At 35.2% G+C, this 23,665-nt stretch overlaps 1 long non-coding RNA gene across 1 annotated transcript; it reads right to left on the reverse strand.

Moving 5' to 3' along the window:
• Positions 1-1,941: 1,941 nt before the first annotated feature.
• On the reverse strand, positions 1,942-22,504 carry LOC119767537. The gene is made up of 3 exons (XR_005277577.1): positions 22,405-22,504; positions 22,189-22,324; positions 1,942-2,001 (listed from the first exon to the last, which is right to left on the reverse strand). It is a non-coding gene; the product is annotated as an uncharacterized LOC119767537 (long non-coding RNA).
• Between the last annotated feature and the right edge of the window lie 1,161 nt (positions 22,505-23,665).

The following is a 23,665-nucleotide window of genomic DNA, read 5'->3' on the forward strand; positions in this document are numbered from 1 at the left end:
GGTAATTTATTATAATGATAAATTGACATTTTATTGAAATTATATTTTACACATGACACACCCAACACAATGCCAATGCAATACACATATCGGAGCATTTGGTACGGTATGTCCACGCATCCTTCCTCCCCTGTAGATTCTGCGAAATGTGATCCGTTCTCAGAATCCTCTCTGCGGTAAACACAACGCAGTTTAGGGATGGCCGCTTTAATTTTTGTAATACATTTTAGGGTTTTCTCGGATGTACTGCAATTATTAATAATGGCAAGAAAAGTGCTTGGGGCGTCATCTAATCACAAGACTTTCCAGCATGCTTTCATCGGACTGGCTGCGTTTTTGTTAGATTAGATTAGACAACGAATTTAAAATTTTATAGACAATACAAAAGATCAATTCTTCACTGAAACCGTAAATGGATTTATTTGTATTTTGATTTGGCTAAAACTTTGAAGGGGCCTTGTCTGCAACCAAAGAAGCCATTTAGTGTCATTGGTTCACCCATACAAGGCTCCAGAAAAAGGTGTCTTTGGCTAAGTTGTAGGCAGAGTTGTAAAATCAAACTCTCAGTTCTCAGCGACTACAATCATCATGCCCAAAATCCCATCAACCAACTTTCACTGCGCACTTAGATAACTCTATAATTGCCAGTATTAATCTCGTGTGTACACAATCCCCAGTGACATTCTATTTTTCTCTCTAATTCCCGCATTTACAATCATTCGATAATCTATAAATAACTCGAACCGGTTGGTACGGTATGTCCCCGGCTTCTTCTTCTTCCCCTGATGGTTCTATGAAATGTGGGATCCGTTCATAGAATCTGTCTCATGCGGTTAATGCAACGCAGTAGGCCGGGCCGCTTTAATGAGTGTAATACACTTCGGGGGTTCTCGAAAGTACTGCAATCATTAATAATGACAAGAAGGAACTTGAGGCGTAATCTAACCATAAGTTCTTCCCGGATGCTTTCTTCGGACTGGCTGCGCTTGTGTTCGATTAGATTAGATTAGAATTCCCGCATTTACAATCATTCCCCCTCCACTAAATATGCCAACACAGTTTAACGGGACGTAATGCGTGGTCGGTTCACAATCCCTCTCTCGCGTACTTTCTTTGCGATTCTCTGAGATAACAAAAGAATCTTCAGCGAATTTTGCCGATCTTTTCCTCGATCGAAGGAAAGATAGAAAGAGAACGCTCATGCTGATAATTACAAGATAAAAGAAGAGAACTATAGTGACGATCGCTATACACTCTGATATTTTTGTTCAGAAATCATCAAATGATAGTTCTTTCTATCACTCATTTACAGCACTGGTTGTAAGTTTTGATGAGGGCTATTCAAAAAATAAATGCAAGGCTTTTATTTCCGATTTTGAATTTCATTCTTTTACAAAAAAAACAATTCCCCATATTTTTTTCATATTTTTTTAATTTTTGAATTTTTTTTATTGGTAGGGGGATGCTAACGGCAGCCATCTTGAGATCAATATCGCACGCATACTGCTCACAGTAATAACAAAAATATGTTTTTTATATTTTTAGTATTTTTTATAACATAAATTCAGAATTACTTAATAAAAGTCAAATTACACAGTAGTCAAATTAAACGTTTTATGTGATAAATGTATAACTTTTAGTTAGGTCATTGACCAGAATGATCCCAAATTTAGTAATATTTTTACACACAATTTACACTCAGTTAATGTAAACTTGAGATTAGACGTAATCGACTGAATAACAGGTTAAATTATGTTTGTTGCAAATTTTCATCAAATTGCGTTTAAGTTTAAATGTTTGATAACGTGTAAAAGTATTACATCAATAATGATGCAACATTCGAAAACATTTTTTCTGTGCAGAATAGATAAGATTTTTCGAATAAAAACTCAAAAATACAAGATATAAACATTTAAACAACAGTGATCCTTAGACAAGTACTTACCTTACTGAAAATGATTATTTTCCAATATGTTTCCTTTCTTAAATAAATGGTTGGTTCTGAAAATGAGGTAAACGAAAAATTATGTTAGATTGAAAGCAAATCAGTTCAAATATAAGTTATGCTAAGAAAGCAATTTCCACTCCTAACACAGCATGTTGCATTTTTCCTTATCCCACCTGACCACCAAATTCCACAAGCAAACTTCAGTGTTCTCATTCCCTCACTCAAAAAATATGCGAATTTTGCCCTTTGCTGTCCCGTTCCAATATAGCACCCAAGATTGTGATTTGTGAAAACGGTTATAGCCAATCATAAGAATTATTAGCCGCACACAAATTCCCGCGTACCTGGCCAACATTTATAATAAAGTTTACCACGAAACCTTTCCCCTTCCCCTAAAATTCCACCAAATTTATGCCCCAACATACTTCTTTATGGCAAATCAAATGGAAACCACCACCTTGGAAAAGTCAGACTAAACCCCCCCCCCCTTAATTCGAACTTCCACACCGCGAACCCCGGCCAAAAAAATATTCCCGAAAACACACAGGCATATGAGTTTTACTTCCGAAGGAATTTATTGCTTCATTTGTATCAGCGGCGGCCAAAGTGTCGGCTTACGTAGACGAAAACAGCGGAAGAAAAACTTTTTCCTCTCGCGGTCAGAAGGTCGACCTTGCGAGGACCAATTTCCAACCAGCTAAGAAAATTGCCAAGGTGTTTTTTGGTGGAGGAAAATGAAGGAAAATAGCGGAGCGAAAGAGTGCTTCAGCAGATAGCAGTGGAGAAAAGCGATTTGGGTAAATATAGCACGTATCGAAAATATCTCAAATATTGGCCCGAGCAGCAGCACTGAATTTTTGTTTTGCTGGCGGAAATTGGGATGCGATGTACACGTGGGCAGGGGTTCTAATGAAAGCTCCGACACTTAAAATTGCAAACTTATTTTTTAATTTACTTCAAATGTTTCAATAAGTTTAAAAAGCAAATGGGTCACAAAAAAGTATAAATTCGAAATCAACTTTTTCTGATCAAGCTCAAATTTGGTGTAACATGTAAGAATCCCAATTTTGAACCAAATTGGACCACCCCTTCATTTTTGGCACCGCACGAAATTTCCCATATTTCTTAAAAAAAAAAATTTTCAGATATTTTGACGATTTTAATTGACTTTTACATGATTTTTATTCTTCAAAATTTAAATTAAATTTTGGCTGATTTAAGCGTAGTGTACTTTATGGATGAAGCCTTATGAAGGAACCTTACATATTTTATGAAATTTATCAAAACTTTTTTTCTCGTATTTAGGATGTTATTTTTGAGCAACCTTTGTTCTACAAAAAACATTCCTTCTCTTGTGTTATGTTTGCTTCTTTCAATTTTAATATTGTTATTTGCATTCATCATGTTTAGTTTATGTATAGTTTTTGACTGTTTTTTACATTTTTAGATACAAAATAATATCAAAAGTTTTGAAACTGCAGATCAATTCTCTACGAAATAGGTCTTTTTTTTTACTTTAATTATTGTATTTATTTAATCCGGCTGAAACTTTTATGGTGCCATCGGTAAGCCCAAAAAATCCATTTTGCATCATTAGTTTGTCCATATCATTTTTCATACAAATTTGGCAGCTGTTCATACAAAAATGGCATACGAAAAGGACTACACTGAAAAAAAAGATACACAATTTTTTTGGCGATTTTTAATTTCACTTTTTGTCACTAAAACTTGATTTGCAAAAAAAAAGCATTATTTTATTTCTGAAATGTTTTAGGGGACATCAAATGCCAACTTTTCAGAAATTTCCAGAACGGGCAAAAAGTCTTTGACCGAGTAATGAATTTGTAAATCAATACTGATTTTTTTAAAAATCGAAATATTGGTCGCAAAAATTTGTCAACTTAATTTTTAGATGTAAAATCGAATTTGCTATCAAAAAATACTTTAGTGAAATTTTGATAAAGTTCACCGTTCTCCAATTATAGCCATTTTTAGGTAACTTTTATGAAAATAGTCGCATTTATTCATTTTTTAAAATTAGTGCCACTTTTGAAAACAATATTTTTTAAAAGCTGATTCTCTATTTTTCGCTTTCATGAACTTTGTTGATACGACCCTTAGTTGTTGAGATATTGCTATGCAAAGATTTAAAAACAGGAAAATTGATGTTCCGAGTCTCACTCAAACAACCCACCATTTTCTAACGCCGATATCTAAGCAACGAATGGTCCGATTTTCAATGTTTTAGTATGAAACATTCGTGAAATTTTCCGATCTTTTCGAAAACAATATTTTTTATTTTTTTAAATCTAGAGCCAAACATTGAATATTACGTCAAATTACCAACCCGATAGTTTTATTTTCAATGTTTTTTGAAAAATGGTTCAGAAATTGATTTTTGTCGGTTTTTAAGATCGAAATCCACCTAATTTATTTTTTTAAATCATTTGATTTCTGGAATATTTTAGTTTTTTCTTAGTCCCGTGAAATTCCTACAAAATTTGATGATTCAAATCACCTATCTTAGATGCTTATTATATGAATAAGTGTACACAAATGTTTCCGGTTGTTTAACATAAGATTTAATAAGTTAATTTAACATTTCTCAAAATCTTTGAAATTTCCGTTAAATATTTTTTGCGTGACAAATCCTAAAGCCTACTTATGAGTGAATGATTCAGTCTGATTCTAAAGTATGCGATCTATAAAAAACATTGCAAAACAGAAAATTGTAAAATTATGATATAAACCGAAAATATGCCCAAAAATTCGATTTTTTGGCACTTTAGTTCAATTTTGAGGACAGATTCAGATTCAGTGGGCAAGTTACATGGACAAAACATTTAGTTAAACAATTTTCGAATTTTGTTAGGGTGGTCCAATACACTTTTACCTTAATAAATTGACATTTTCAAATGAAGATATCTCGAGTTCTAAAAAAAACACCCCTGAGATTTTCCAGCTAGATATTCTCTTTCGAATGCAAACTGGCGCTTAAAATTTGACTTGTGCCTTTTCAAAATATTCAGGTTTTATATTTGCATCTTTTTTGCCTTAATATGGCTGTAACTTTGACCCTTAAGTCCAAATTGACTTGTAAAAAAATGAAAATGTTTCTTTTTTAGAGCTCAAAAAGTACCCCCAACATCACTTTTCAGTAAAACTTAACCCCGAATTGCTACGTTCAAAAAACTAATTTTTGAAGCTTTGCTTAGATGCTTTCTCTTAATTTGGTCGAAGAAGGCGTAAATTGCGAGATACTATTTTGGTGTCTTCGCAAAGTTGCTTGGATTGGCAAGCCCAACAACCACCATAATTTTCAACCAATCCAAAAGTTTATTTGCAAAAACTCTTCTGAAGACTTCAAAACTACATAATTTCTCAATTTTTCGAGAAATCCATTTTCCCCTTAATTTTGCGATCTGGACCACTGTGTGTTGGCCTTGTCGTTTTTTCAGCTTGCTGTTTGAAGCATTTACCTCAGGTAGCAAACTTGTTGAACAATAGTTCTTGTAACCATTTTCAGTCAGAAAGTAAGTGTATCTTTCTTGTTTTTTGTTATGCGAACATGGATAGTACACTAAACTAAACTAAACTTACAAAATCAAAAGCTTTGACCTTCCAACGCAATCTGAGAACACCTGCCATCCAGCGAAGCTTCGCACTCAAGCTCGGCAGCAGCATAAAAGAGCCAAAAGCTATGAAGCCATAAGACGGAATCGATACCAGTGGGCCACAAGAGGAGCAAGTTTCCGTTCGATAGTCTCTTCCTCAGCCGTGTTACGTGTTCTTCACCAGAAGATTGTTGCTCTCAACGGGTGTTCCCAAAAAAGCTCCAGCAACACTCACCGGGTACTTTCAAAGCCCAGGTATTGCATGAAATTTAAATGAGCAGTGCCGAGAGTGTTCTGTGGGACTTGATATGCATAAAATTAAAAGACGATATGTTTGCAAGAAGCCAAAGGTGATGAGAGCAAGAACCGGAACCTGAATCCTTAAACCGGCGGGAAATCCTTTGGATATTTTCGAACCTGGCGGCCACTACTGCCAGTACCCGGAATGGAGGTCGCTCGGTCGGCCTATACCTGCTGTTCAAAATCGATTACGGTGAAATTCGATTTGGGGAATTGCGATGTTCTACGTGCGCTGGTTTTACATTATGCATGTCTGGTCGAACTGGTCGCTACAGGGGGGAAACGTATCGGGTTCCGGAAGGGTTGGTTGACGATTCCGGTCACATCGGGTGATAATGTGAGGAAATGAAAGGTGCGGTTACGGGGCAGTAATTGGAGAAAGGGTTTCTGCGTACACGACTAAAATGTGCGGTGAAGTTTATTTGATTGATGTTTTGTCACCACCACATGAAGATACCTGAAAAAGATTGTTGTTTCCTGACTGAATAAATGATTTAATCCTGATTGTACAGAGGAAATGGTTATTGAAACTTCCGGAATCCAATTTTCTTGACAGTGTTTTTAAAAGCTAGTCCGTTGACCTTACTCAATTTATTTTAAAGTACTTAATGATAGCACACATCTTTGAAAATCGCTGTAGGTTATTCAATTCAATAGTATTTTGAGGAATATCAGGCCATTTTAGGAAAAAAAAGTAGATCACAATTCTCCACATTAACAATAACACTTGTTGGACTGCAAATAAGCAATTCTCTACCAAAACCGGAAATGGATTTTATTTGTATTTTTTTTTTTTTTTTTTTGTTTGGCTCAAACTTTGTGAGAGCCTTATGACCAAAGAAGCTATTTTGTGTCTTTTGTTCACCCATACAAATCTCCATCACAGCAAAAAATCCGATGGTAAAATCGCATGCAAAAGCATGCACATCACCTTCGTCAAAATAAACACTTAATATTACACACTGCATGTACATTTTTGCAAACACAAAAAAAAGTTGCAACTGACGGGATTCCAACCCAGCACCAACAGTAAGGATCGCCTTAGCCCACTCGGCCATCAGAACGATCAAAAGCTGTAAGGATAAATGCATATATGAGCCTGACATTTCGGTCAAGTAGGTTTCCCATACTGATGGGCTACATATTCCAGTGTGTAAAATCACATGAAATTGCATAAAATAATGCAATGTTTATTTTACACCCAGGCTTTTACACGCAACTGGATTACTACTTTTTTAGCTGTGCAATTTTGGCAGCTGTCTGTACAAAAATTTTACGTAAATATTCAAACAGCTGTAACTTTTGAGTGAATTTTCTGATCAATTTGGTGTATTCGGTAAAGTTGTAGATATAGGTATTTTTGAGGCTTTTGAGAACAAAATAGGTACACGGAAAAAAAATTGCAGATTTTTGCATCAATTTTTTTTTTACAAAAACTCAATTTCCCAAAATACGTATTTTTAAATTTCAAGATTTTTTGATATGTTTTAGCGGACAAAAACCCGCAACTTTTGAGCCATAGAGAAACATGGTCAAAAAATCTGCCGCCGAGTTATGAATTTTTGAAAAAATATTGATTTTTGGAAAAAAAACCGTAATTTCATGCAAAAACAAATTTGACGTAAAATTAAATTTGCAATCGAAAAGTACTTTAAAGATTTTTTGGTAAAGGGCTCTGTTTTTAAGATATAGTTCTGTTTTCAAGATAATGGTTCGATTTTCATTGTTAAAACATGAAACATTCGTGAAATTTTCCGATCTTTTCGAAAAAAAATATTTTGAAAATTTTTAAATCAAGACTAACATTTTAAAAGGGCCAAACATTGAATATTACGCCCATTAGTTGCTGAGCTATCGACATTAGAAAATGGTGGGTTGTTTGGGTGAGACTTAGAAAACTTCAATTTTCCTGTTTCTTTTTCTTTAAGCTGCTGTATCTCAGTAACCAGAGTTCCAGTCTTCAATGTCTCTTAGACAGTTTTAGAGCAAATTTCTGAAATATTTTTTTAGAACTGACCGATTCTTAGCACTTGTTTACCAAGCAGTCATTTTTTCAAGTTGAACTTTGGATGGTTCTGATAATTTTCCATGTTTTCCAACAATTTGAACCACACAAAAAACATATTTCCACACCAAAGTTCCTATTCTAAACATATCTGTGAGCAGATGTTGTGAAATGTATAAACGCTGGAAATTTTTAATTTTCCCAACTTTTTTAAATAATAGCTCAAATTAATGGAAGGACTGCAGATATTTAATCAATCTAAACGGTATTTTAGAGTGAAATGACTCTTTAATAAGCCCTCTTATTGACAAAAGCAGATTCTGTAGGTATAAAATTATACAGGACATTTAAAAAGGGGGTATATAGAAGCGTTGTCCCGTCACGAAAAATTACAATTGTTTAATTTGCAATAGTTCGTGAAATCGGATTTGCATCATATTTTGGATTCTCTTCGTACTCAAAAAACCCTTTAAAATGCTTATTAGAAATCGAAAATTGGTCAAAAGGAACCAGAGTTACGACAGACGCAAGTTTGCGTTGTCCCGTCACGCAAATTTTTTGGTCAAGGCACGTATTCAAAAAAGGTGCTAATTTCTCGTGTCTAGAAGCAAATCGTGTAACAGGCCAGTTTTTGATCGATCTAGACTAAATCGACCCTCCAGAATCCAAATTTGCCTGTTGATTTTCCTGAGTCTCAAAGGGAAGCGAGATATTCAAGATGGCGTCTAATATGGCGGCAGAATGGAAAAAACACCATGAAAGGATTTTTAAGTTCAATCAACTAGTCAAATTTAACTAATCTGGGGTCGCTGAACTCGAATATGAGCCATATAATACTCCAAAGTACTCAAAGAATGTGCTTTCCAAGATGGTGGCCAAGATGGCGAACCTAAAATATTGGATTTTTTATACAGAAATGTAACAGGCAGTCAACAGGTCAAATTTAATTAATTTGGGGATGCTGAACTCTAATATAATCCTTAGAATATTCTCAAGTCCTTAGAACAGTCTGTGCGGCATAATGCCGGATACGGTGACAAATAAATTAATAAGTACTCAGGGAATGCAATTCAATTTTCTAGCTTCGCCATATTGGCCGCCATCTTGGATTGCACACTCCCTGAGTACTTTGGAGTATTATATGGCTCATATTCGAGTTCAGCGACTCCATGTTAGTTAAATTTGACCCGTTGATTGCCTGTTACTACCCCGGAAAAAAAATCAAATTTTCTGGCTTCGCCATATTGGCCGCCATGTTGGATTGCACATTACCTTAGTACTTTGGAGTATTATATGGCTCATATTCAATTTCAGCGATCCCAAATTAGATAAATTTGATCCGTTGATTGCCTGTTACACATCTGAAAAAAAAATCAAAATTTTCAGCTTCGCCATATTGGCCGCCATCTTGGATTGCACATTCCCTGAGTACTTTGGAGTATTCTATGGCACATATTCAAGTTCAGCGACCCCAAATTAGTTGAATTTGACCCGTTGATTGCCTGTTACACATCTGAAAAAAAAAATCAAATTTTCTAGCTTCGCCATATTGGCCGCCATCTTGGATTGCTCATTCTCTGAGTATTTTGGAATATTCTAGAGCTCATATTTGAGTTCATCAACCCTTTGTTAAATTTGACCTGTTCATTGTCGATTACATTTCTTTATAAAATATCGAATATTATAGCACCGCCATATTGGCCGCCATTTTGGATTGCACATTCCCTGAATACTTTGGAGTATTCTAGGAGTCATATTCGAGCTCAGCGACCCCAAATTAGTTAAAATTGACTAGTCAGTAGAGATTTTCACAATTGCTTCATTTCGTGACGGGACAACGCGAGCAAAACCCTCTTTTGCAAAATGTCTGCGTTGTCCCGTCACGAAACGAAGTACCTGTCAAATCCACAAAATTTGACGAAATTGGGTGATCTAGGAAGCAAAATCTTCGTTTTTCATTTTAGAAACAACTGTAGAAAAGGGTTTTTCCAAAAACTTACTAGGAGAGCAGAGTTCTTCACTTTTGTGTATAAAAATCAAAATGATCCAATTGTACGATGTTGTCCCGTCACGCTACATATGTATCTCACTTGACTCAAACTTTGTGTTTTTAAATGTTTGCTGGAGTGAATCTTATAGGAAATTTAATGTACTTTCCAAATTTGTATAAATATTGGTACCTTTTCCCACAGATTTTAAAGTTATCAACAAAAAACTGAAAACATATGCGTACAAACGTTGTCCCGTCACGAAAGAATCGGTCAACTGGTCACTCATGGTCACTATTTTTAAAAATCGAAAAACTGCAAATATTTCGCTAAAATCAAACTTTCTGTGGCTATATCTTGAAAACAAAGCCCTTTATCAAAAAATCTGTAAAGTATTTTTTGATTGCAAATTCAATTTTACATTTAAAAAAATACGTCAAATTTGTTTTTGCATAAAATTTAGATTTTTTCCAAAAATCACTATTTTTTCAAAAATTTATAACTCTGCAGAAGATTTTTTAACCATGTTTCTCTATGGCTCAAAAGTTGCGGATTTTTGTCCTCTAAAACATATCAAAAATTGTCGAAAATCAAAAAATACATATTTTGGGAAATTGAGTTTTTGTGAAAAAAAATGTTGATGAAAAAATCTGCAAATGTTTTATTCGTGTACCTATTTTTTTCTCAGAAGTCCTCAACAATACCTACAATTAAGCTGAAGACACCAAACTGATCAGAAGATTCACTCAAAAGTTACAGCTATTTGTACCATTTTTGTTTGGACAGCAGTCAAAATTGCATGGAGATTTGTATGGGTGAACCAATGACACAAAAAAGCTTCATTGGTCATAGGGAAGGCCCCCACATAGTTTGAGCCAAATAAAAAAATACAAAAAATAAAAATGCTCGAAATCGGCCGATTTCGTAGAGAGTTTCTCAAATACCAAAGGCAAATTTAGAAGAAAAAAATAACAATATCGAATTAAAACCCTTATTATCTAAAAACAAATTAAATGCTCTTATTCGAAAATTAATGTTTTTATATAATATTAATAATTAGATCATTATTTTTAATTCAACATGACATAATTTTTCAAGCATTCCGATTTTTGAAAATATTGTCTGTTAACATGTTCCCTCGATTTCTGTTTCCTCTTGTACAATTTCATTCGCCTACTCAAAAGTCCTGTTCCGTAGCTGGTCCTAGAATCGTTGCAATTTCCACTCCTGCCTGGTAGGTGCAACGGTGCAGTTAGTTTCCCCCCTGTGTGCGATAGTAGCTGCAGTGAAGAAGACCTTTATGATCATGTTAGCTTTGCTCTCTCTCTCTCTCTTTCTATGCATGTTGGCAAAGGAAACCCCAAGAAAGAAGGTCGTCGTCAGTTTTGGCCCGGGAAAATCTCACCCCTTTCCAAACACACACACACTCACACAGAGGCACAGCATATAGGGTACTTCAAAGGAAAAAGCCAACGTGCAGCGTGCAGAATTGGCTATTGAAACCCGGGGATTCTTCTTTTTCCTAGAGCCCTTTTTTTGCAGCTGGAGTAGTGTGTTGTAGTTTCGTTCATGGAGTGCTTGGAAAATGCACGAGATGCTGGGCTATCATTTTTGCACTACAATAACACTTTTTCTCGTGTGGGGGTGGTTTGTGCGCGATAAAGTATAGGAGAAGGCAAACGAAGATTTTTGAAGTGAGTTGTTTTCTCAAATTTAGGTCAAAGGCTTTGGGGAACATGTGATTTATTAATTTGAAACGTGAAGGGTATCAAGCGATGAAATTTTGAAATATTCCTTATTCCTTTTTCGTATTGTTTTCTCTCTTCTTTTTTAAACGACAAATTTATGAAATTATTTTCTCAGAAATTCTGAGAACATCGATGCAAAATTTTGACCTCAGAAAATAATTCCTCACACAGAACATGTGGAGGGACCTAGTTATGCTACCACTTTCCCGAGACTTGTTTGCCATTCATCCTTCGTCCCCATTCCTACAAACCCCACATGAATAATGTGATACTGTTTATAAACCCATAAAGACGGAAATTCACACTCCAGGCTATGTACGAAAGCCATTTTTCTGCGCAACTATTCACTTCTACGCTTTTACTAGACTCTTACTAGGCTCTCTTGCTGGCTTCTCGTCTAGTCCAATCGTTCCCACTAAATTGCCAGATGAAAATGGATGCTAGTTCATATCGTTTCAGAAATCAGACCAATAACTCACTCAAACTGAAAGATATAAACTCTGGCAGCACAAAAAAAAATCGGCTTGTCTCAATTTCAACGTCTTTCGACGATGTCCCTGCCGTCTAACACGACTACATAATTGCGTCTTGTAAGCTGTACATAAAATTAAACATGACATCAATTATCCAGTTAAATCCAGCAAAAGGGCGAACAAACTCCCGCAGACAGAGTGAGTGCCAGCATCATCGCGGAACCAAACCAGTCAGAAACAATGACGCTAATGCAATATTTATAATAATGAGAGAAAAATGGAAAATTATCTGGGACGTCACCCGACTTGTTCGACCCGGCGAAGCGAAACTTTTTCACTTCCTCTAGCGTAGTGTCATTCCTGGCACTGGCAGCTGGACTTTCCAGGGTATCATCACTTCATAGGGTGCATTGGAGCTCTTAATGTTAATTAAAATAAGTCAGGATTATTTTAAATCAAATAGCAGTCTGACAAATGCCAAGGTGATCATTGCAAAGGTTTTGAAATTTAAAAAAAAAAAAAAACAAATAGCTATTTACTGCAATATTAGTTGGTTCAAACAAAAACATATAACAGCTTTTCATTTTATCATGCAAATGTTGGCTTATCAGCATTGCAACCTTAAATTAAAGCGGAAAACGCGTTTTCAACTACATTAAGTAATTACAAGCTAAGTAAAAATTGAGCAAATAAATTCCAATCCGAAGTCTTGCAAAATAATATTCGCGTCAGCTTGAATACATCAGTGCAATTCCAGCTCAAATCAGGAATTTTTCTGGTACTTTTGTACCCGACCCTCTCCGATTTCAATGAAACTTTGTAGACATGTTATCCTAGGCTATTAAAGCCATTTTTGTGTATATGGAGCCAATAGTACTCGAAAATAACATTTGAGAAGGGCGTAAGGTATTAAATTAAAATTAATTTAAAAATTACTGTATCTCGAAGCCATTGCGTCATATCAAAAAGTGGTCAAAGACAAACTTGTAGGAAATCGGACGAGCTTTCTGGAGAAAATACACTGAAACAAAAACACACGCTGCTTTTATGAGATTATTCAATTTTTAAGTTTAAAAGTTACATTTTAAGGTGATGTCACGATTTTTTTTCGTTCAAAATGTTTGTGAAAATAGCCTAAAATGTGACAAAAAGACTCATGAAAAATGCAGGATGGTATGTTTCTCCTAAAAAAAATACAACAATCATTTACTAAAACTGTTTTTTTTTCTTTTTGAAAAGTGGTCTAAACGTCAAAATTTGCAAAACCCGATAGTGGGAATCGATTTCCCAGACAATTTTACTTAAGTCTCCATATTGACCATTGTCCTATGTCCAATCCTTGTGGAGATACAGCGGTTTCGAAAATAAAAATGTTGAAAAAATAGGTTTTTAGAGGTTTTTGGCAATTTCTATATGACAGACTTGATTTTTCAGTCTCGTAAATATTTTTACCGGAAAGCTCGTCCAATTTCCCATAAGTTTGCCTTTGACAGCTTTTCAATTTGACTCGTTTGAATATTAACGTAAGCTTATTGAGGTTTTGCAGCGCGACTGCGTTTCAAATGTAGATGGCGCCAAAATGAGGTTACTTGCCTAAAATCGTATGCCTTTCTGTCGATTAAAGAACAAAATCGCTTATTTCTCATGATTCCCTGCATCAATCTTCATGAAACTGGTTGCAAAAGACGAGAAAAAATTTTTGCATTGAAATAATGAACATCAACTTTTGGGCGCGCAAAAATTTGTGACCTTTTTCTTTAAAAAACATGTTTTGGAACACGAAAAAATGAGTTTCCCCGTATATATCAATGAAATAAACAGTTATATAGTTGATAACAGATGTGTTAACGTATATTCAACCATTTGTATTGATTTTTGACAGACTTTCTTGCCAAATAGTCCAAATTACTATCTTTTTCTAAATCTACAGTTTTCTCATAGAAAAATCAAACAAATATTGGAAAGTTATACACCAAATTGTTGGAAATAATTTTTCTCATCCGAATCCGGCATAAGTTTTATAAAAATGTTGATTAGGAAGGAAAAAACACATTTTTTCTAAAAATCATAGGTTTACGCTATTTGTTCATAGATGGCGACACGCGTCTTTTAGCTTTGCTGCAAATTCTCTATTTACTATCCAGGTTTCTACCACACTGAAAAAAATATTCTATTTATAGTTATGAGCAATGTAATTAAACTTATATCTGTAAGGCCATACATCCAATTGAAATGTGGTCAAAGACAAACTTATGGGAAATTGGACGAGCTTTCCGGTAAAAATATTTACGAGACTAAAAAACCAAGTCTGTCATATAGAAATTGCCAAAAACCACCAAAAAAACAGTTTTTTTGTCCGCTGTATTTTAAGTCCGCTGTATTTTCCCAAGGATTGGACTTAGGACAATGGTCAATATGGAGACATTTATGTAAAATTGTCTGGGGAATCGATTCCCACTATCGGTTTTTGAAAATTTTGACATTTAGACCACTTTTCAAAAAAACAGTTTTACTAAATGATTTTTGTATTTTTTTAAAAGAGACAAACCATCCTGCATTTTTCGTGAGTCTTTTTGTAACATTTTAGGCTATTTTCACAAACATTTTGAGCGAAAAAAATATCAAAACATCACCTTGAAATTTAACTTTTGAATTTAAAAATCAAAAAATCTCATAGAGGCGGCGTGTATTTTTGTTTCAGTGTATTTTTTTCAGAAAGCCCGTCCAATTTCCTACAAGTTTGTCTTTGACCACTTTTTGATACGATGCAACGGCTACAGTAATTATTAAATTGCAGAATACAAAAATATTTAAAAACCTTACGCCCTTCTCAAATGTTATTTTCGAGTACTGTTGGCTCCATATACACAAAAATGGCTTATATAGGCCTAGAATAACATGTCTACAAAGTTTCATTGAAATCGGAGAGGGTCGGGTACAAAAGTACCAGAAAAATTACTGATTTGAGCTGGAATTGCTCATTAAGAGTTTTTTTTTTGAATAGGTCCTATAAACATATGAAACCGGCTCCGTGGCTTAATGGTTACGGCTTCTGCCTCACAAGCAGAAGGTTCAGGGATCAAATCCCGGTCGGTACCTTTGAAATTTGGAATCAGGAATTGGAACAAAAACGAAACTGAATCAGGTGGGATTCGAACTCACACCTCTGGATTGATGGTCTGGGACTCTAACCAGTCAGCCATCTGAAGGTTATAAAACATGTTGTATTCTTCTCATATTAAATACGCTCTGATCCCTGATTTGCCTGAAGGGATTGGGAGTCTTAAGATAGATCAAGTATCCGTCTGGTGCTTGCTTCTATGTTAAGGCGGGGCCAGACAATGCCCAACGACCTCGGAATTGGGCCGCTAGGATCTCTGCCATTCTGAAATGGGTCGTTGGAAGCAGCGCGAGGGCTATCACCACCTAATATCCGGGACTGAGATAAGTTGTATCAGCATTCGGCATATACAAAGTCTGATACAAATTATACTTTCCCATAATTTCGCTACCGGTTAGCGGGTATTGGATTGGACCACACACACACACAGGTCCTATAAACATATGAAACACAATAGCTTATAGGACCCTTTAAAAAAAACTTTAGACATTTTGCTTTGTTTGCGAGTTTGTTTGTTTGTCATATTTTAATACATAAAATTGAAAAAAAAATCGGGAAAAGAGATTTTCTTTCCAAGTGCCCATTTTTCTGGAAACTCCAAATCATAACCTACAACTTTGCCGAAGACACCAAAATGATCAGAAAACCCCTTCTTGAGATATGGATTTGCTAATATTTTCAAAGCTCTTTTGTTTGGACATTCTTTAGAATTTATATGGAGACTTGTATGGAGAAAACAATTTTGAAAAAAAAAAACATTTATTACATTTTTTTTCGATCAAAGTTTTTCATATATGTTCAAGCTTGATCATGACTTCTACAGGTAAAACAGTAACGTATTTTTTTTTAATTTTTTCAAGATTTTTCAAAACTTGAAATGTTTCCGAAAAAATTTGTTCGGAGCATTTTGTTGTCACTGAAACATCAAAAAATAAGATTAAAAAAAATGGTTATTTTGCGCAATTTAATATTTTGTGTGAAATCGGTTAAGCTAAATTGTATTTTTTGGATAATCGATACACCATGAACACCAACAAAATATAAATAGTTTTCATAAATAAACAAAGAAAAAATATCAAAACAACAATTATGAAAAGGAACTAAGAAGGTCTCATTTGAATCAAATTTCAAATAAATTCATATTTATTTTAAATTAAAATTTCCATTAAAAAAACATTCACGCACTTAATTATGAATCCTGTTTAAACTAAATCTCCCTTATTTCACGTTAAACTTAACACTGGCCGAACAGGACAAGACTGCACAATGTGCACATTTACAAGCAGTACACTGTAGTACAGCTAACCCATGCCTCGACCCAGATTTGCTTGACACTGCAACCTTGGATGGCTCACCACTATCTTCTAATTTAAAAAAATCTTTCAATATTTGCCCTTATTTTTTATTTGAGAAATAGCTGGAATACAATGCCCAAATTTTGTTTGATAAAAATGTTAAAATTTTTATCAATGATAGTAACATCTGAACGAAAAAAATCGAAACATAATTAAAAGTAGTGGTTTAAAAAAATAAAAAGCTATTTTTATTTACGCTTCTAAAAATCCCACTGTGCCACCGCCAACGTCAACACCAAGGATCCCGGACGGAGGACAACGCTTTGCCATTAGACTCATAATCGACACTCTGGCCACTCGGTGCTGGTGCGGCCACTGTCAGGCCCAGGACCAGGATGCTCTCGTGGTGCCAACGGGCCGTGAAAAAGTGCATAAATAAATGGGGAAAGCGGCGGCATTAATGAAATAAAATGATACAACGAACACTTTGTTCGACGTCGCACCATTGAAAAATGCCTTTACATTTTTTGCAGACAGTCTCGTTAATGGAACTGTTAAGAGCTTTTTGCAGTATGGTTTTTGTGTTACACTATTTGGTTTAATTTTGGGTAAAATACGGACTTATTACTATTTTTGTAAAAAAATTCAAATGAATTTTATGTTCAATTTAAATTTGTAGCATATTTTTTCACAAATTTCAAGCAAATTCAACTTGCCAAAAATAATGATGATGAATTTCGCGAGAAAGCATTTCACGTCAGTACATCAAACTAATAAAAACTGCTACATTTCCCAGGACACCTCGAATGCATCTCTCACTTTCTAGTGATGGCCATCGGACGAGTGTGACTGTGGAATGAAAAATAAAACGGCATTTGCTCTAGAGAGCACTGAAGACACAAAGACAAACATAAATTTTCATTAAAAATAAACATTTATATACGACACAACGGCCATCTCCCGTACGACCCAGAGCAGAGGACGATGATGCAACACGATTCACACTCACTCTAGGACTGTTCTGATGCTGTTTGAAGGGGTGAAATTTGTGCTTTCACGCCGCGCATCAGCTGTTGATGGCACTGGTGAAACGTGTTTCAATGTGTGTATTGATGTTGAACACAGTAGGAACATTGTATCGGGCTCAGTGCCAAAAGTACTAAATTCTAATCGAGCGGGATGTGTATCAGAGTTCGATTAAAAAAAACAGAGAAGTTACAGAGCTTGCATAACATACAAATAGTTAAGAAAATTTCTTTAAGCAAAATTATGTATTTATACTAAATCAAACTTCACAACGCAAATTATCCAATCGTTGAATTTCCCAGTAAGCCCTCATAAAATGTTAAACACGGAAAAAATTGTTGAGCACACAGGTCAAAGCATTGCAATTTTTTACTCTCTAGGACAACAGCAAAACCAGCTGCTGCAAAGGATGCCTCGAGCACAGCAACAAACAGATACGAGCACGTATCACAATTAAAATTGTGTCAATATTTGCGTAAAAATGCAATTTATTGTCGTCGAGGTCGTGGTTTACTCTGAAAACGATTTTTTTCTATTTTTTCAAACATCTAAATCAAAGAGATAAATGATGAAATTGAAATTTCCAGCAAAAAATTGGGATCTTCAATTGTTTGGTCATGCTTTGTGCTTTATGTGCATTAATCATTTGTTTCCAAAAATAAGTGTTTTTGAGCCTTTTCAAACATATTTTTGAAAAAACGGACAATTTCAACATAATTATATTTTTTAACATTGAAAATCAGACAAATATTTGCTGATTTATCGACATTTTAAAATTCAGCAGTGATATAGAGAAAACCTTATTTTTCCTGTTTGCAAATTAAATTAACTAAATTTTCTGATCTTTTTGCAAAAACATAATTTTTAGAGATGGTCAAGCTTGGAGGTGACTTCTACTGGTAATAAAAGTCATGTTATTATTTGAAAAAAATCATTATAATTGTTGAATGGGACTGCTCGATATATGAAAGAACTTCCTTTCAGCGATCATTTCCGAAAACAAAATTTGATCGCAGACACACAGCGCATATCATGATCGTTGCTTGGTGACGGTCAGTGAACGGAAACGGAAACGAACAAAAAATGAGCAACACTCAAGGAGCCGCCCAAACGAGACAACGTGCTCTTGCTCTTTCTCCCGTTTTTCTCTTCCTTGTGTTTGCTGTGTGGTGACAGAAGTCATTTAAATGCGATCATGGGAGAGATGATCGGATTGTCTGTAGAATGTCAAACGACCGTTCTCTGAGCGAATGTATTTTTAGAGGGGAGTCTGTGTGACTGTGTGAGTGACTTTGCGTGGCACTCACTCGTTTATGTGTGAAACGAACGGAAGACGAATGTCAAAATCAGGTTGTCGTGGTGAGGACGATTGGAGTGTTCTGTCACCTATCACAAACAAAGTCGAAATTTTGTAAGCACTGGTTGTAACTCAAAAACAGTGCACGAGATTTATGGAAAGTAAATTTTGACTGCAAAATTTGATTTGACATTTAAAAATAAAAAACTACGATTTTTTCACATTTGTCAACAATAAGAGTTTTTAGTAAAATTGGCAACACAAATTAATTTTGACCGGCTTGTGCCATAACCCAAAAGATGGCAAATGATTTTTTCATAAATGTTTATTTATTGCAATGTTATTTTATTTGGGAAAAGTCGAATTAACAGATTTACCAGAGATTTAATAATTCAACAGAGAGTAACTACCTTTTTCAGCTCTGTATTCTTTTCTTTTTTTTCAGCTTCCAAAATTGTACCGAGACAATGATGCAAAATGATAGTGGGCAGAAGCTGTATAATCTTTGAAAAATATTTTGAACGAACGATTGCCAAAAGCAAGTAAATAAAAGAAAAAGTCAGCAAAGTCAACAAAGTTTTTTTGTTAATCCCTACGCACATTATTTAAACAATGTACACGATTACATCATGCATTTTTGACAATGATTGCAAAAATAAAATTGTGTGTTATCAAATTTCAAATATTTTTAAATATTCTTTTAGCAATACTGGAAAATTTGGAGAAAAAAAATTAACAACAAAAACTTTCAAAAATATTATAAATGACATAGGGCCCCTCCATAAATCCATAAACTACGTGGACACTTTTTTAAAAATTCAGTTGATTCCACTTATATTTTCAAGTTTCTTCGAAAAAAAAGTTGTTTATCCGCAATTTGTCGGGCTTTAATTAATTTGTAAACTTATTTGAAATTTTAGTCTGATAGAACGGAATCAGTTTAATATTTATTTCCGTTTTTAGTTTTCAGATAACAAATAATAAAAACTAATCCTAAACGAACTATGGTACGATAAATTTCATTGTATGTAGTAAATTTTACAAAGATTTTTCTTTAAAATGTTGCTACTGTGGCATGAAATAACTTTTTTACCTTCCATCGGATGAGGAAGTAAAATGTCGGTCCCGGCCTTGGTTGTTAGGCCGTTATGTCATTCCAGGTGTAGGAGTCGTCTTCACCCAACTGGCAGTCGCATGATTGTGATGCATGGCGGCATGAAAGTATATCAGAATCTGCATGAAATCTGTCCTCATGCATTTTTTGCGATATAGGAGTATGACATTTTTGCCCGTTACCGATAATTATCGACATTACCGACGGCTTTTTGGTTGTATTTCACAAAAAAAACCCTTATCAGAACGAGGATTGAACCACTAACTTCTTGGTTATTGATCCGACACGCTACCACCGCGCCATGGACGCTTGATGAAAAGTGGGTGAAAGAGCACCAACATATGCTTCTCTTTGGAGTGTTGCTCGGGGACGGGCCAGCGTTATATGTGTTGGTGAGAGCTGCAGATCGCTGAAATGTTTACACGCGGGCAAAAATGATCTAGGGGCTTGCTGCAAAAAATGTTATAAAATATTACATTTTCTGCAGCAAATCCACTGTTGCAGATTTTGAGATATATTTTTCCTTTGGGTGTTCATGCCATAAGTACAAACAACATACCAAACCAAGCCTACTCCGGTGGAATCGCTGGCGGCGGTTGGACTCGCAATCCAAAGGTCGTCAGTTCAAACACTGGGGTGGAAGGTTCCTTGGAGTAGAAAGAGGTTTGGGTGCTCTCCCCATTCAATCCTTCGGACTCCTAGGTTCGAGCAGAAACTTGCAATAGAGACCACAAAAGACCCGGGGGTCGTTAATGTGGATGGTTTGATTTTTTTTTTTTGAACTTTTTCTTTTGTTTGATCTCGGCCAAGGTCGAGTAACAATGGCAAAATTTGATTGTACGTTATTGTACGAATTGAAAAAAATATATCCCTAATACGAATTTTAAAAGGCAATTTGTTTGATTATAGCATAAAAATAAAGAGCACAGCAAAAAACGTATGTAGTAATCCAGTAAAATTGTAGCAAATCAGTATGAGAAACCTACTTGAACAAAATGTCAAGCTAATATATGCGTTTGTCCTTTGCATTCTAAACCTGTCTTATAGCCGAGCGGGCTAAGGCGCTAGTCCATACTGTTGATGCTCGGTTTGAATCCAATCGGTTGCAACTTTTTTTTGTGCTTTAAAATATTGTACATGTGTGTGCCTTTTTTGAGGAAGGTAATGTGCATGCTTTTGCATGCGATTTTACCATCGGATTTTTTTTGCTGTGAGATAAAAAATCGTATTTTTCGTGATTCGACTATCCGTAGTGCAATTTTTCCGAGGACTTCGGAACATCGAGTTTGAACTATATTATTAAGTACCCAGAAATTGTTCATGCTCATATTTTCCCCGTACTGGATTAAAACAAGAATAAAAAATACAGACGAAAGTTTGAACTGGAAAAGGAAATATAAACAGTATATTTAAATTGTAAAATCAAACAAGTTGGACACAATTGTTTTTCGATAGTTGCGTTATTCGGTTTCAATTAGATTTGTGCATAAAATTATCGCATAATGCAAAGCTCTCACTCATAATCTAATGCTTACTCATTGATTTGAGTGACCTCTCAAATGTCACGTTCCATCTTTTTCAAGATTAGACACTCGGGCAAACCATTTAGTTCGTCATATTTGGGCACGCAAGTGACAAGTTCACTGTCAAGACCTTCTTCCACACGGTTTGTGTGGTGCAAGCTTTGAGGCACCTGCCCAAACAGAGGCAAACAACGCTCGCCGTCTTCATTACTTATTTGGTGTACTTTTTTTTTCGTCCCCTCAGCCCTAACCTTGCCGCCTTGCTTCATGTTCCGGGTTTGCTTTCGTACTAATGAAGAAGTTCTCAAATTTTGAAAGCGTGCAACCTTTGTGGTGCCGACCTTGGCAATTTCACGAGGCTTCGACATTCAACCTCACACCGTGTGATACTGCAACGACGATCACACAATATCGATCCCTTGCACACATACAGGCACACAAACACCACTACGTCATTCAAGTGAAGGGCGAACCAACACAACTCTGGTGAAGAGCTTGAATAGACCAAAGTTTTGTGCGCTCCTAATGTCAGTCCGGAGAATTTACGATTATCGATACGAAACGATGCCATTATTACAAAATCAATATTGAATGAATTATTAATAAGCTTTTGCGACCCCGATAGAACTGGCTTAAACGCGCTAACACACGTGCACACCAACACACACACGTGGTTCGATCTAATTTACTGGGTTGAAGAAATTAAGCAAATGGCACAAAAGTCACCCAATCTTACCCGTTGTTGTCCTTGTCGTAAGCCTACAGGAGCGATTTTAAAGTCCTTTCAGGGAAAAAAAGTATCACCAAAAACTGTTTCTTTTCACCAAAAATTCACAAAGTTCACTAAACACAGGTTCCCAATAATCTCCTCCCTAAAAAAACACCGAAAATAGTCCCACAAAATTCACAAAATATTCCACGTCCCAATAAAAAAAAGTCCAAAAAAACGCACCGCAAATTGCAAGACACGAAAAAAGTCCCAAACTTTCACCGACGGAACAAACGCACGGAATGTCGTCCTCGACGGCTCACGAACTTTGACAGATCGAGAGGGGGGTGAAAACACGCACGTAAGGATCCGGAAGGCGCATGTGCACGAATAAGGGACACACCGCTTTCGCCCCCTTTTTGGGAAATCGCTGGACGTAAACAGAAGCGACTTGAACGAAGGGAGGGCGAAAAACGCGTCTCTTGACGGTGGTGGGGTGGAACATGTTTGTGGTGGGAAATGGGAAAATTCGATGTCGAAATTGGGTGGGAAGATGTTTGAAATGGACGTTGAAAAAAGTAAGCCATAATAGGTCAATTGAGCAATGTTCTAAAAAAAATCTCCCTTTTTATTAAGGCCGGTGCAGATATTTATTAAAGGGGGCAAAATTTTTTTTTCCTCAAAACTTTAAAATTTCCATGAAAATAGAATTCTAATTAACAAAAAACAATCTAAAATGCATTTTTCTGCATTGATAATCATATTTAGCATGTTTGGGCTTGTTTAAAAATGTTTTGAATTTTTATGAAATTCCAATGTACAGCACCGCAAAAATTATATTTTAGGCAAAAAATAAAATTTTCGTCAATACTTAGACATTTTGGAAACTAATGATGGCAAAACAACTGACAGGTGTATAATGCATTTTAAAACACTTTTTTCATTAAAATGTTTAAACCATGGCTCGTAATTTCAATTTTTATACTTTTTTTTTTTGCCCCCTTCGACTTTGGTCAGAGTCGAGGGACATAAACTTCAAAAAATATTTGCAACGGCCTAACCAAGGCCTAACTTCACAAAAAGTTAAATTCTAAAGAAACCGCATTTTTAATATTAGAACCAAAAACGGCAACTTTGAACCTCAAAGAAGTATGGACAAGGAAAATTAAATAAAAATATGATTTTAGAAAAATCATGTTTTTTAAATAATAGAAAATGTAGTTTGGAAAAATCAAATCATATTTTAAAACTAAATCAAGTTACAATTTTTATTTCTATCATTTCAATACATCAAAAAAATAATTACTGAGATAAGCATGGCAAAAACAAAATCAGAAAAAATAAATCTGTTAAATGTTTTCTAATTAGTTTTCATTAAAAGAAATCAACAGACGATAGCTCTGCAACTATTGGTCCGATTTCAGTGTGAAATTATAAAATCTTCGTAAAATGTTCAAATCTTTCGAAAATTTTTTTTTCAGAAATTATAAATCATCGTCCCGCC

This window comes from Culex quinquefasciatus, chromosome 2 (assembly GCF_015732765.1).
Source record: "Culex quinquefasciatus strain JHB chromosome 2, VPISU_Cqui_1.0_pri_paternal, whole genome shotgun sequence".
NCBI classification, from domain to species: domain Eukaryota; kingdom Metazoa; phylum Arthropoda; class Insecta; order Diptera; family Culicidae; genus Culex; species Culex quinquefasciatus.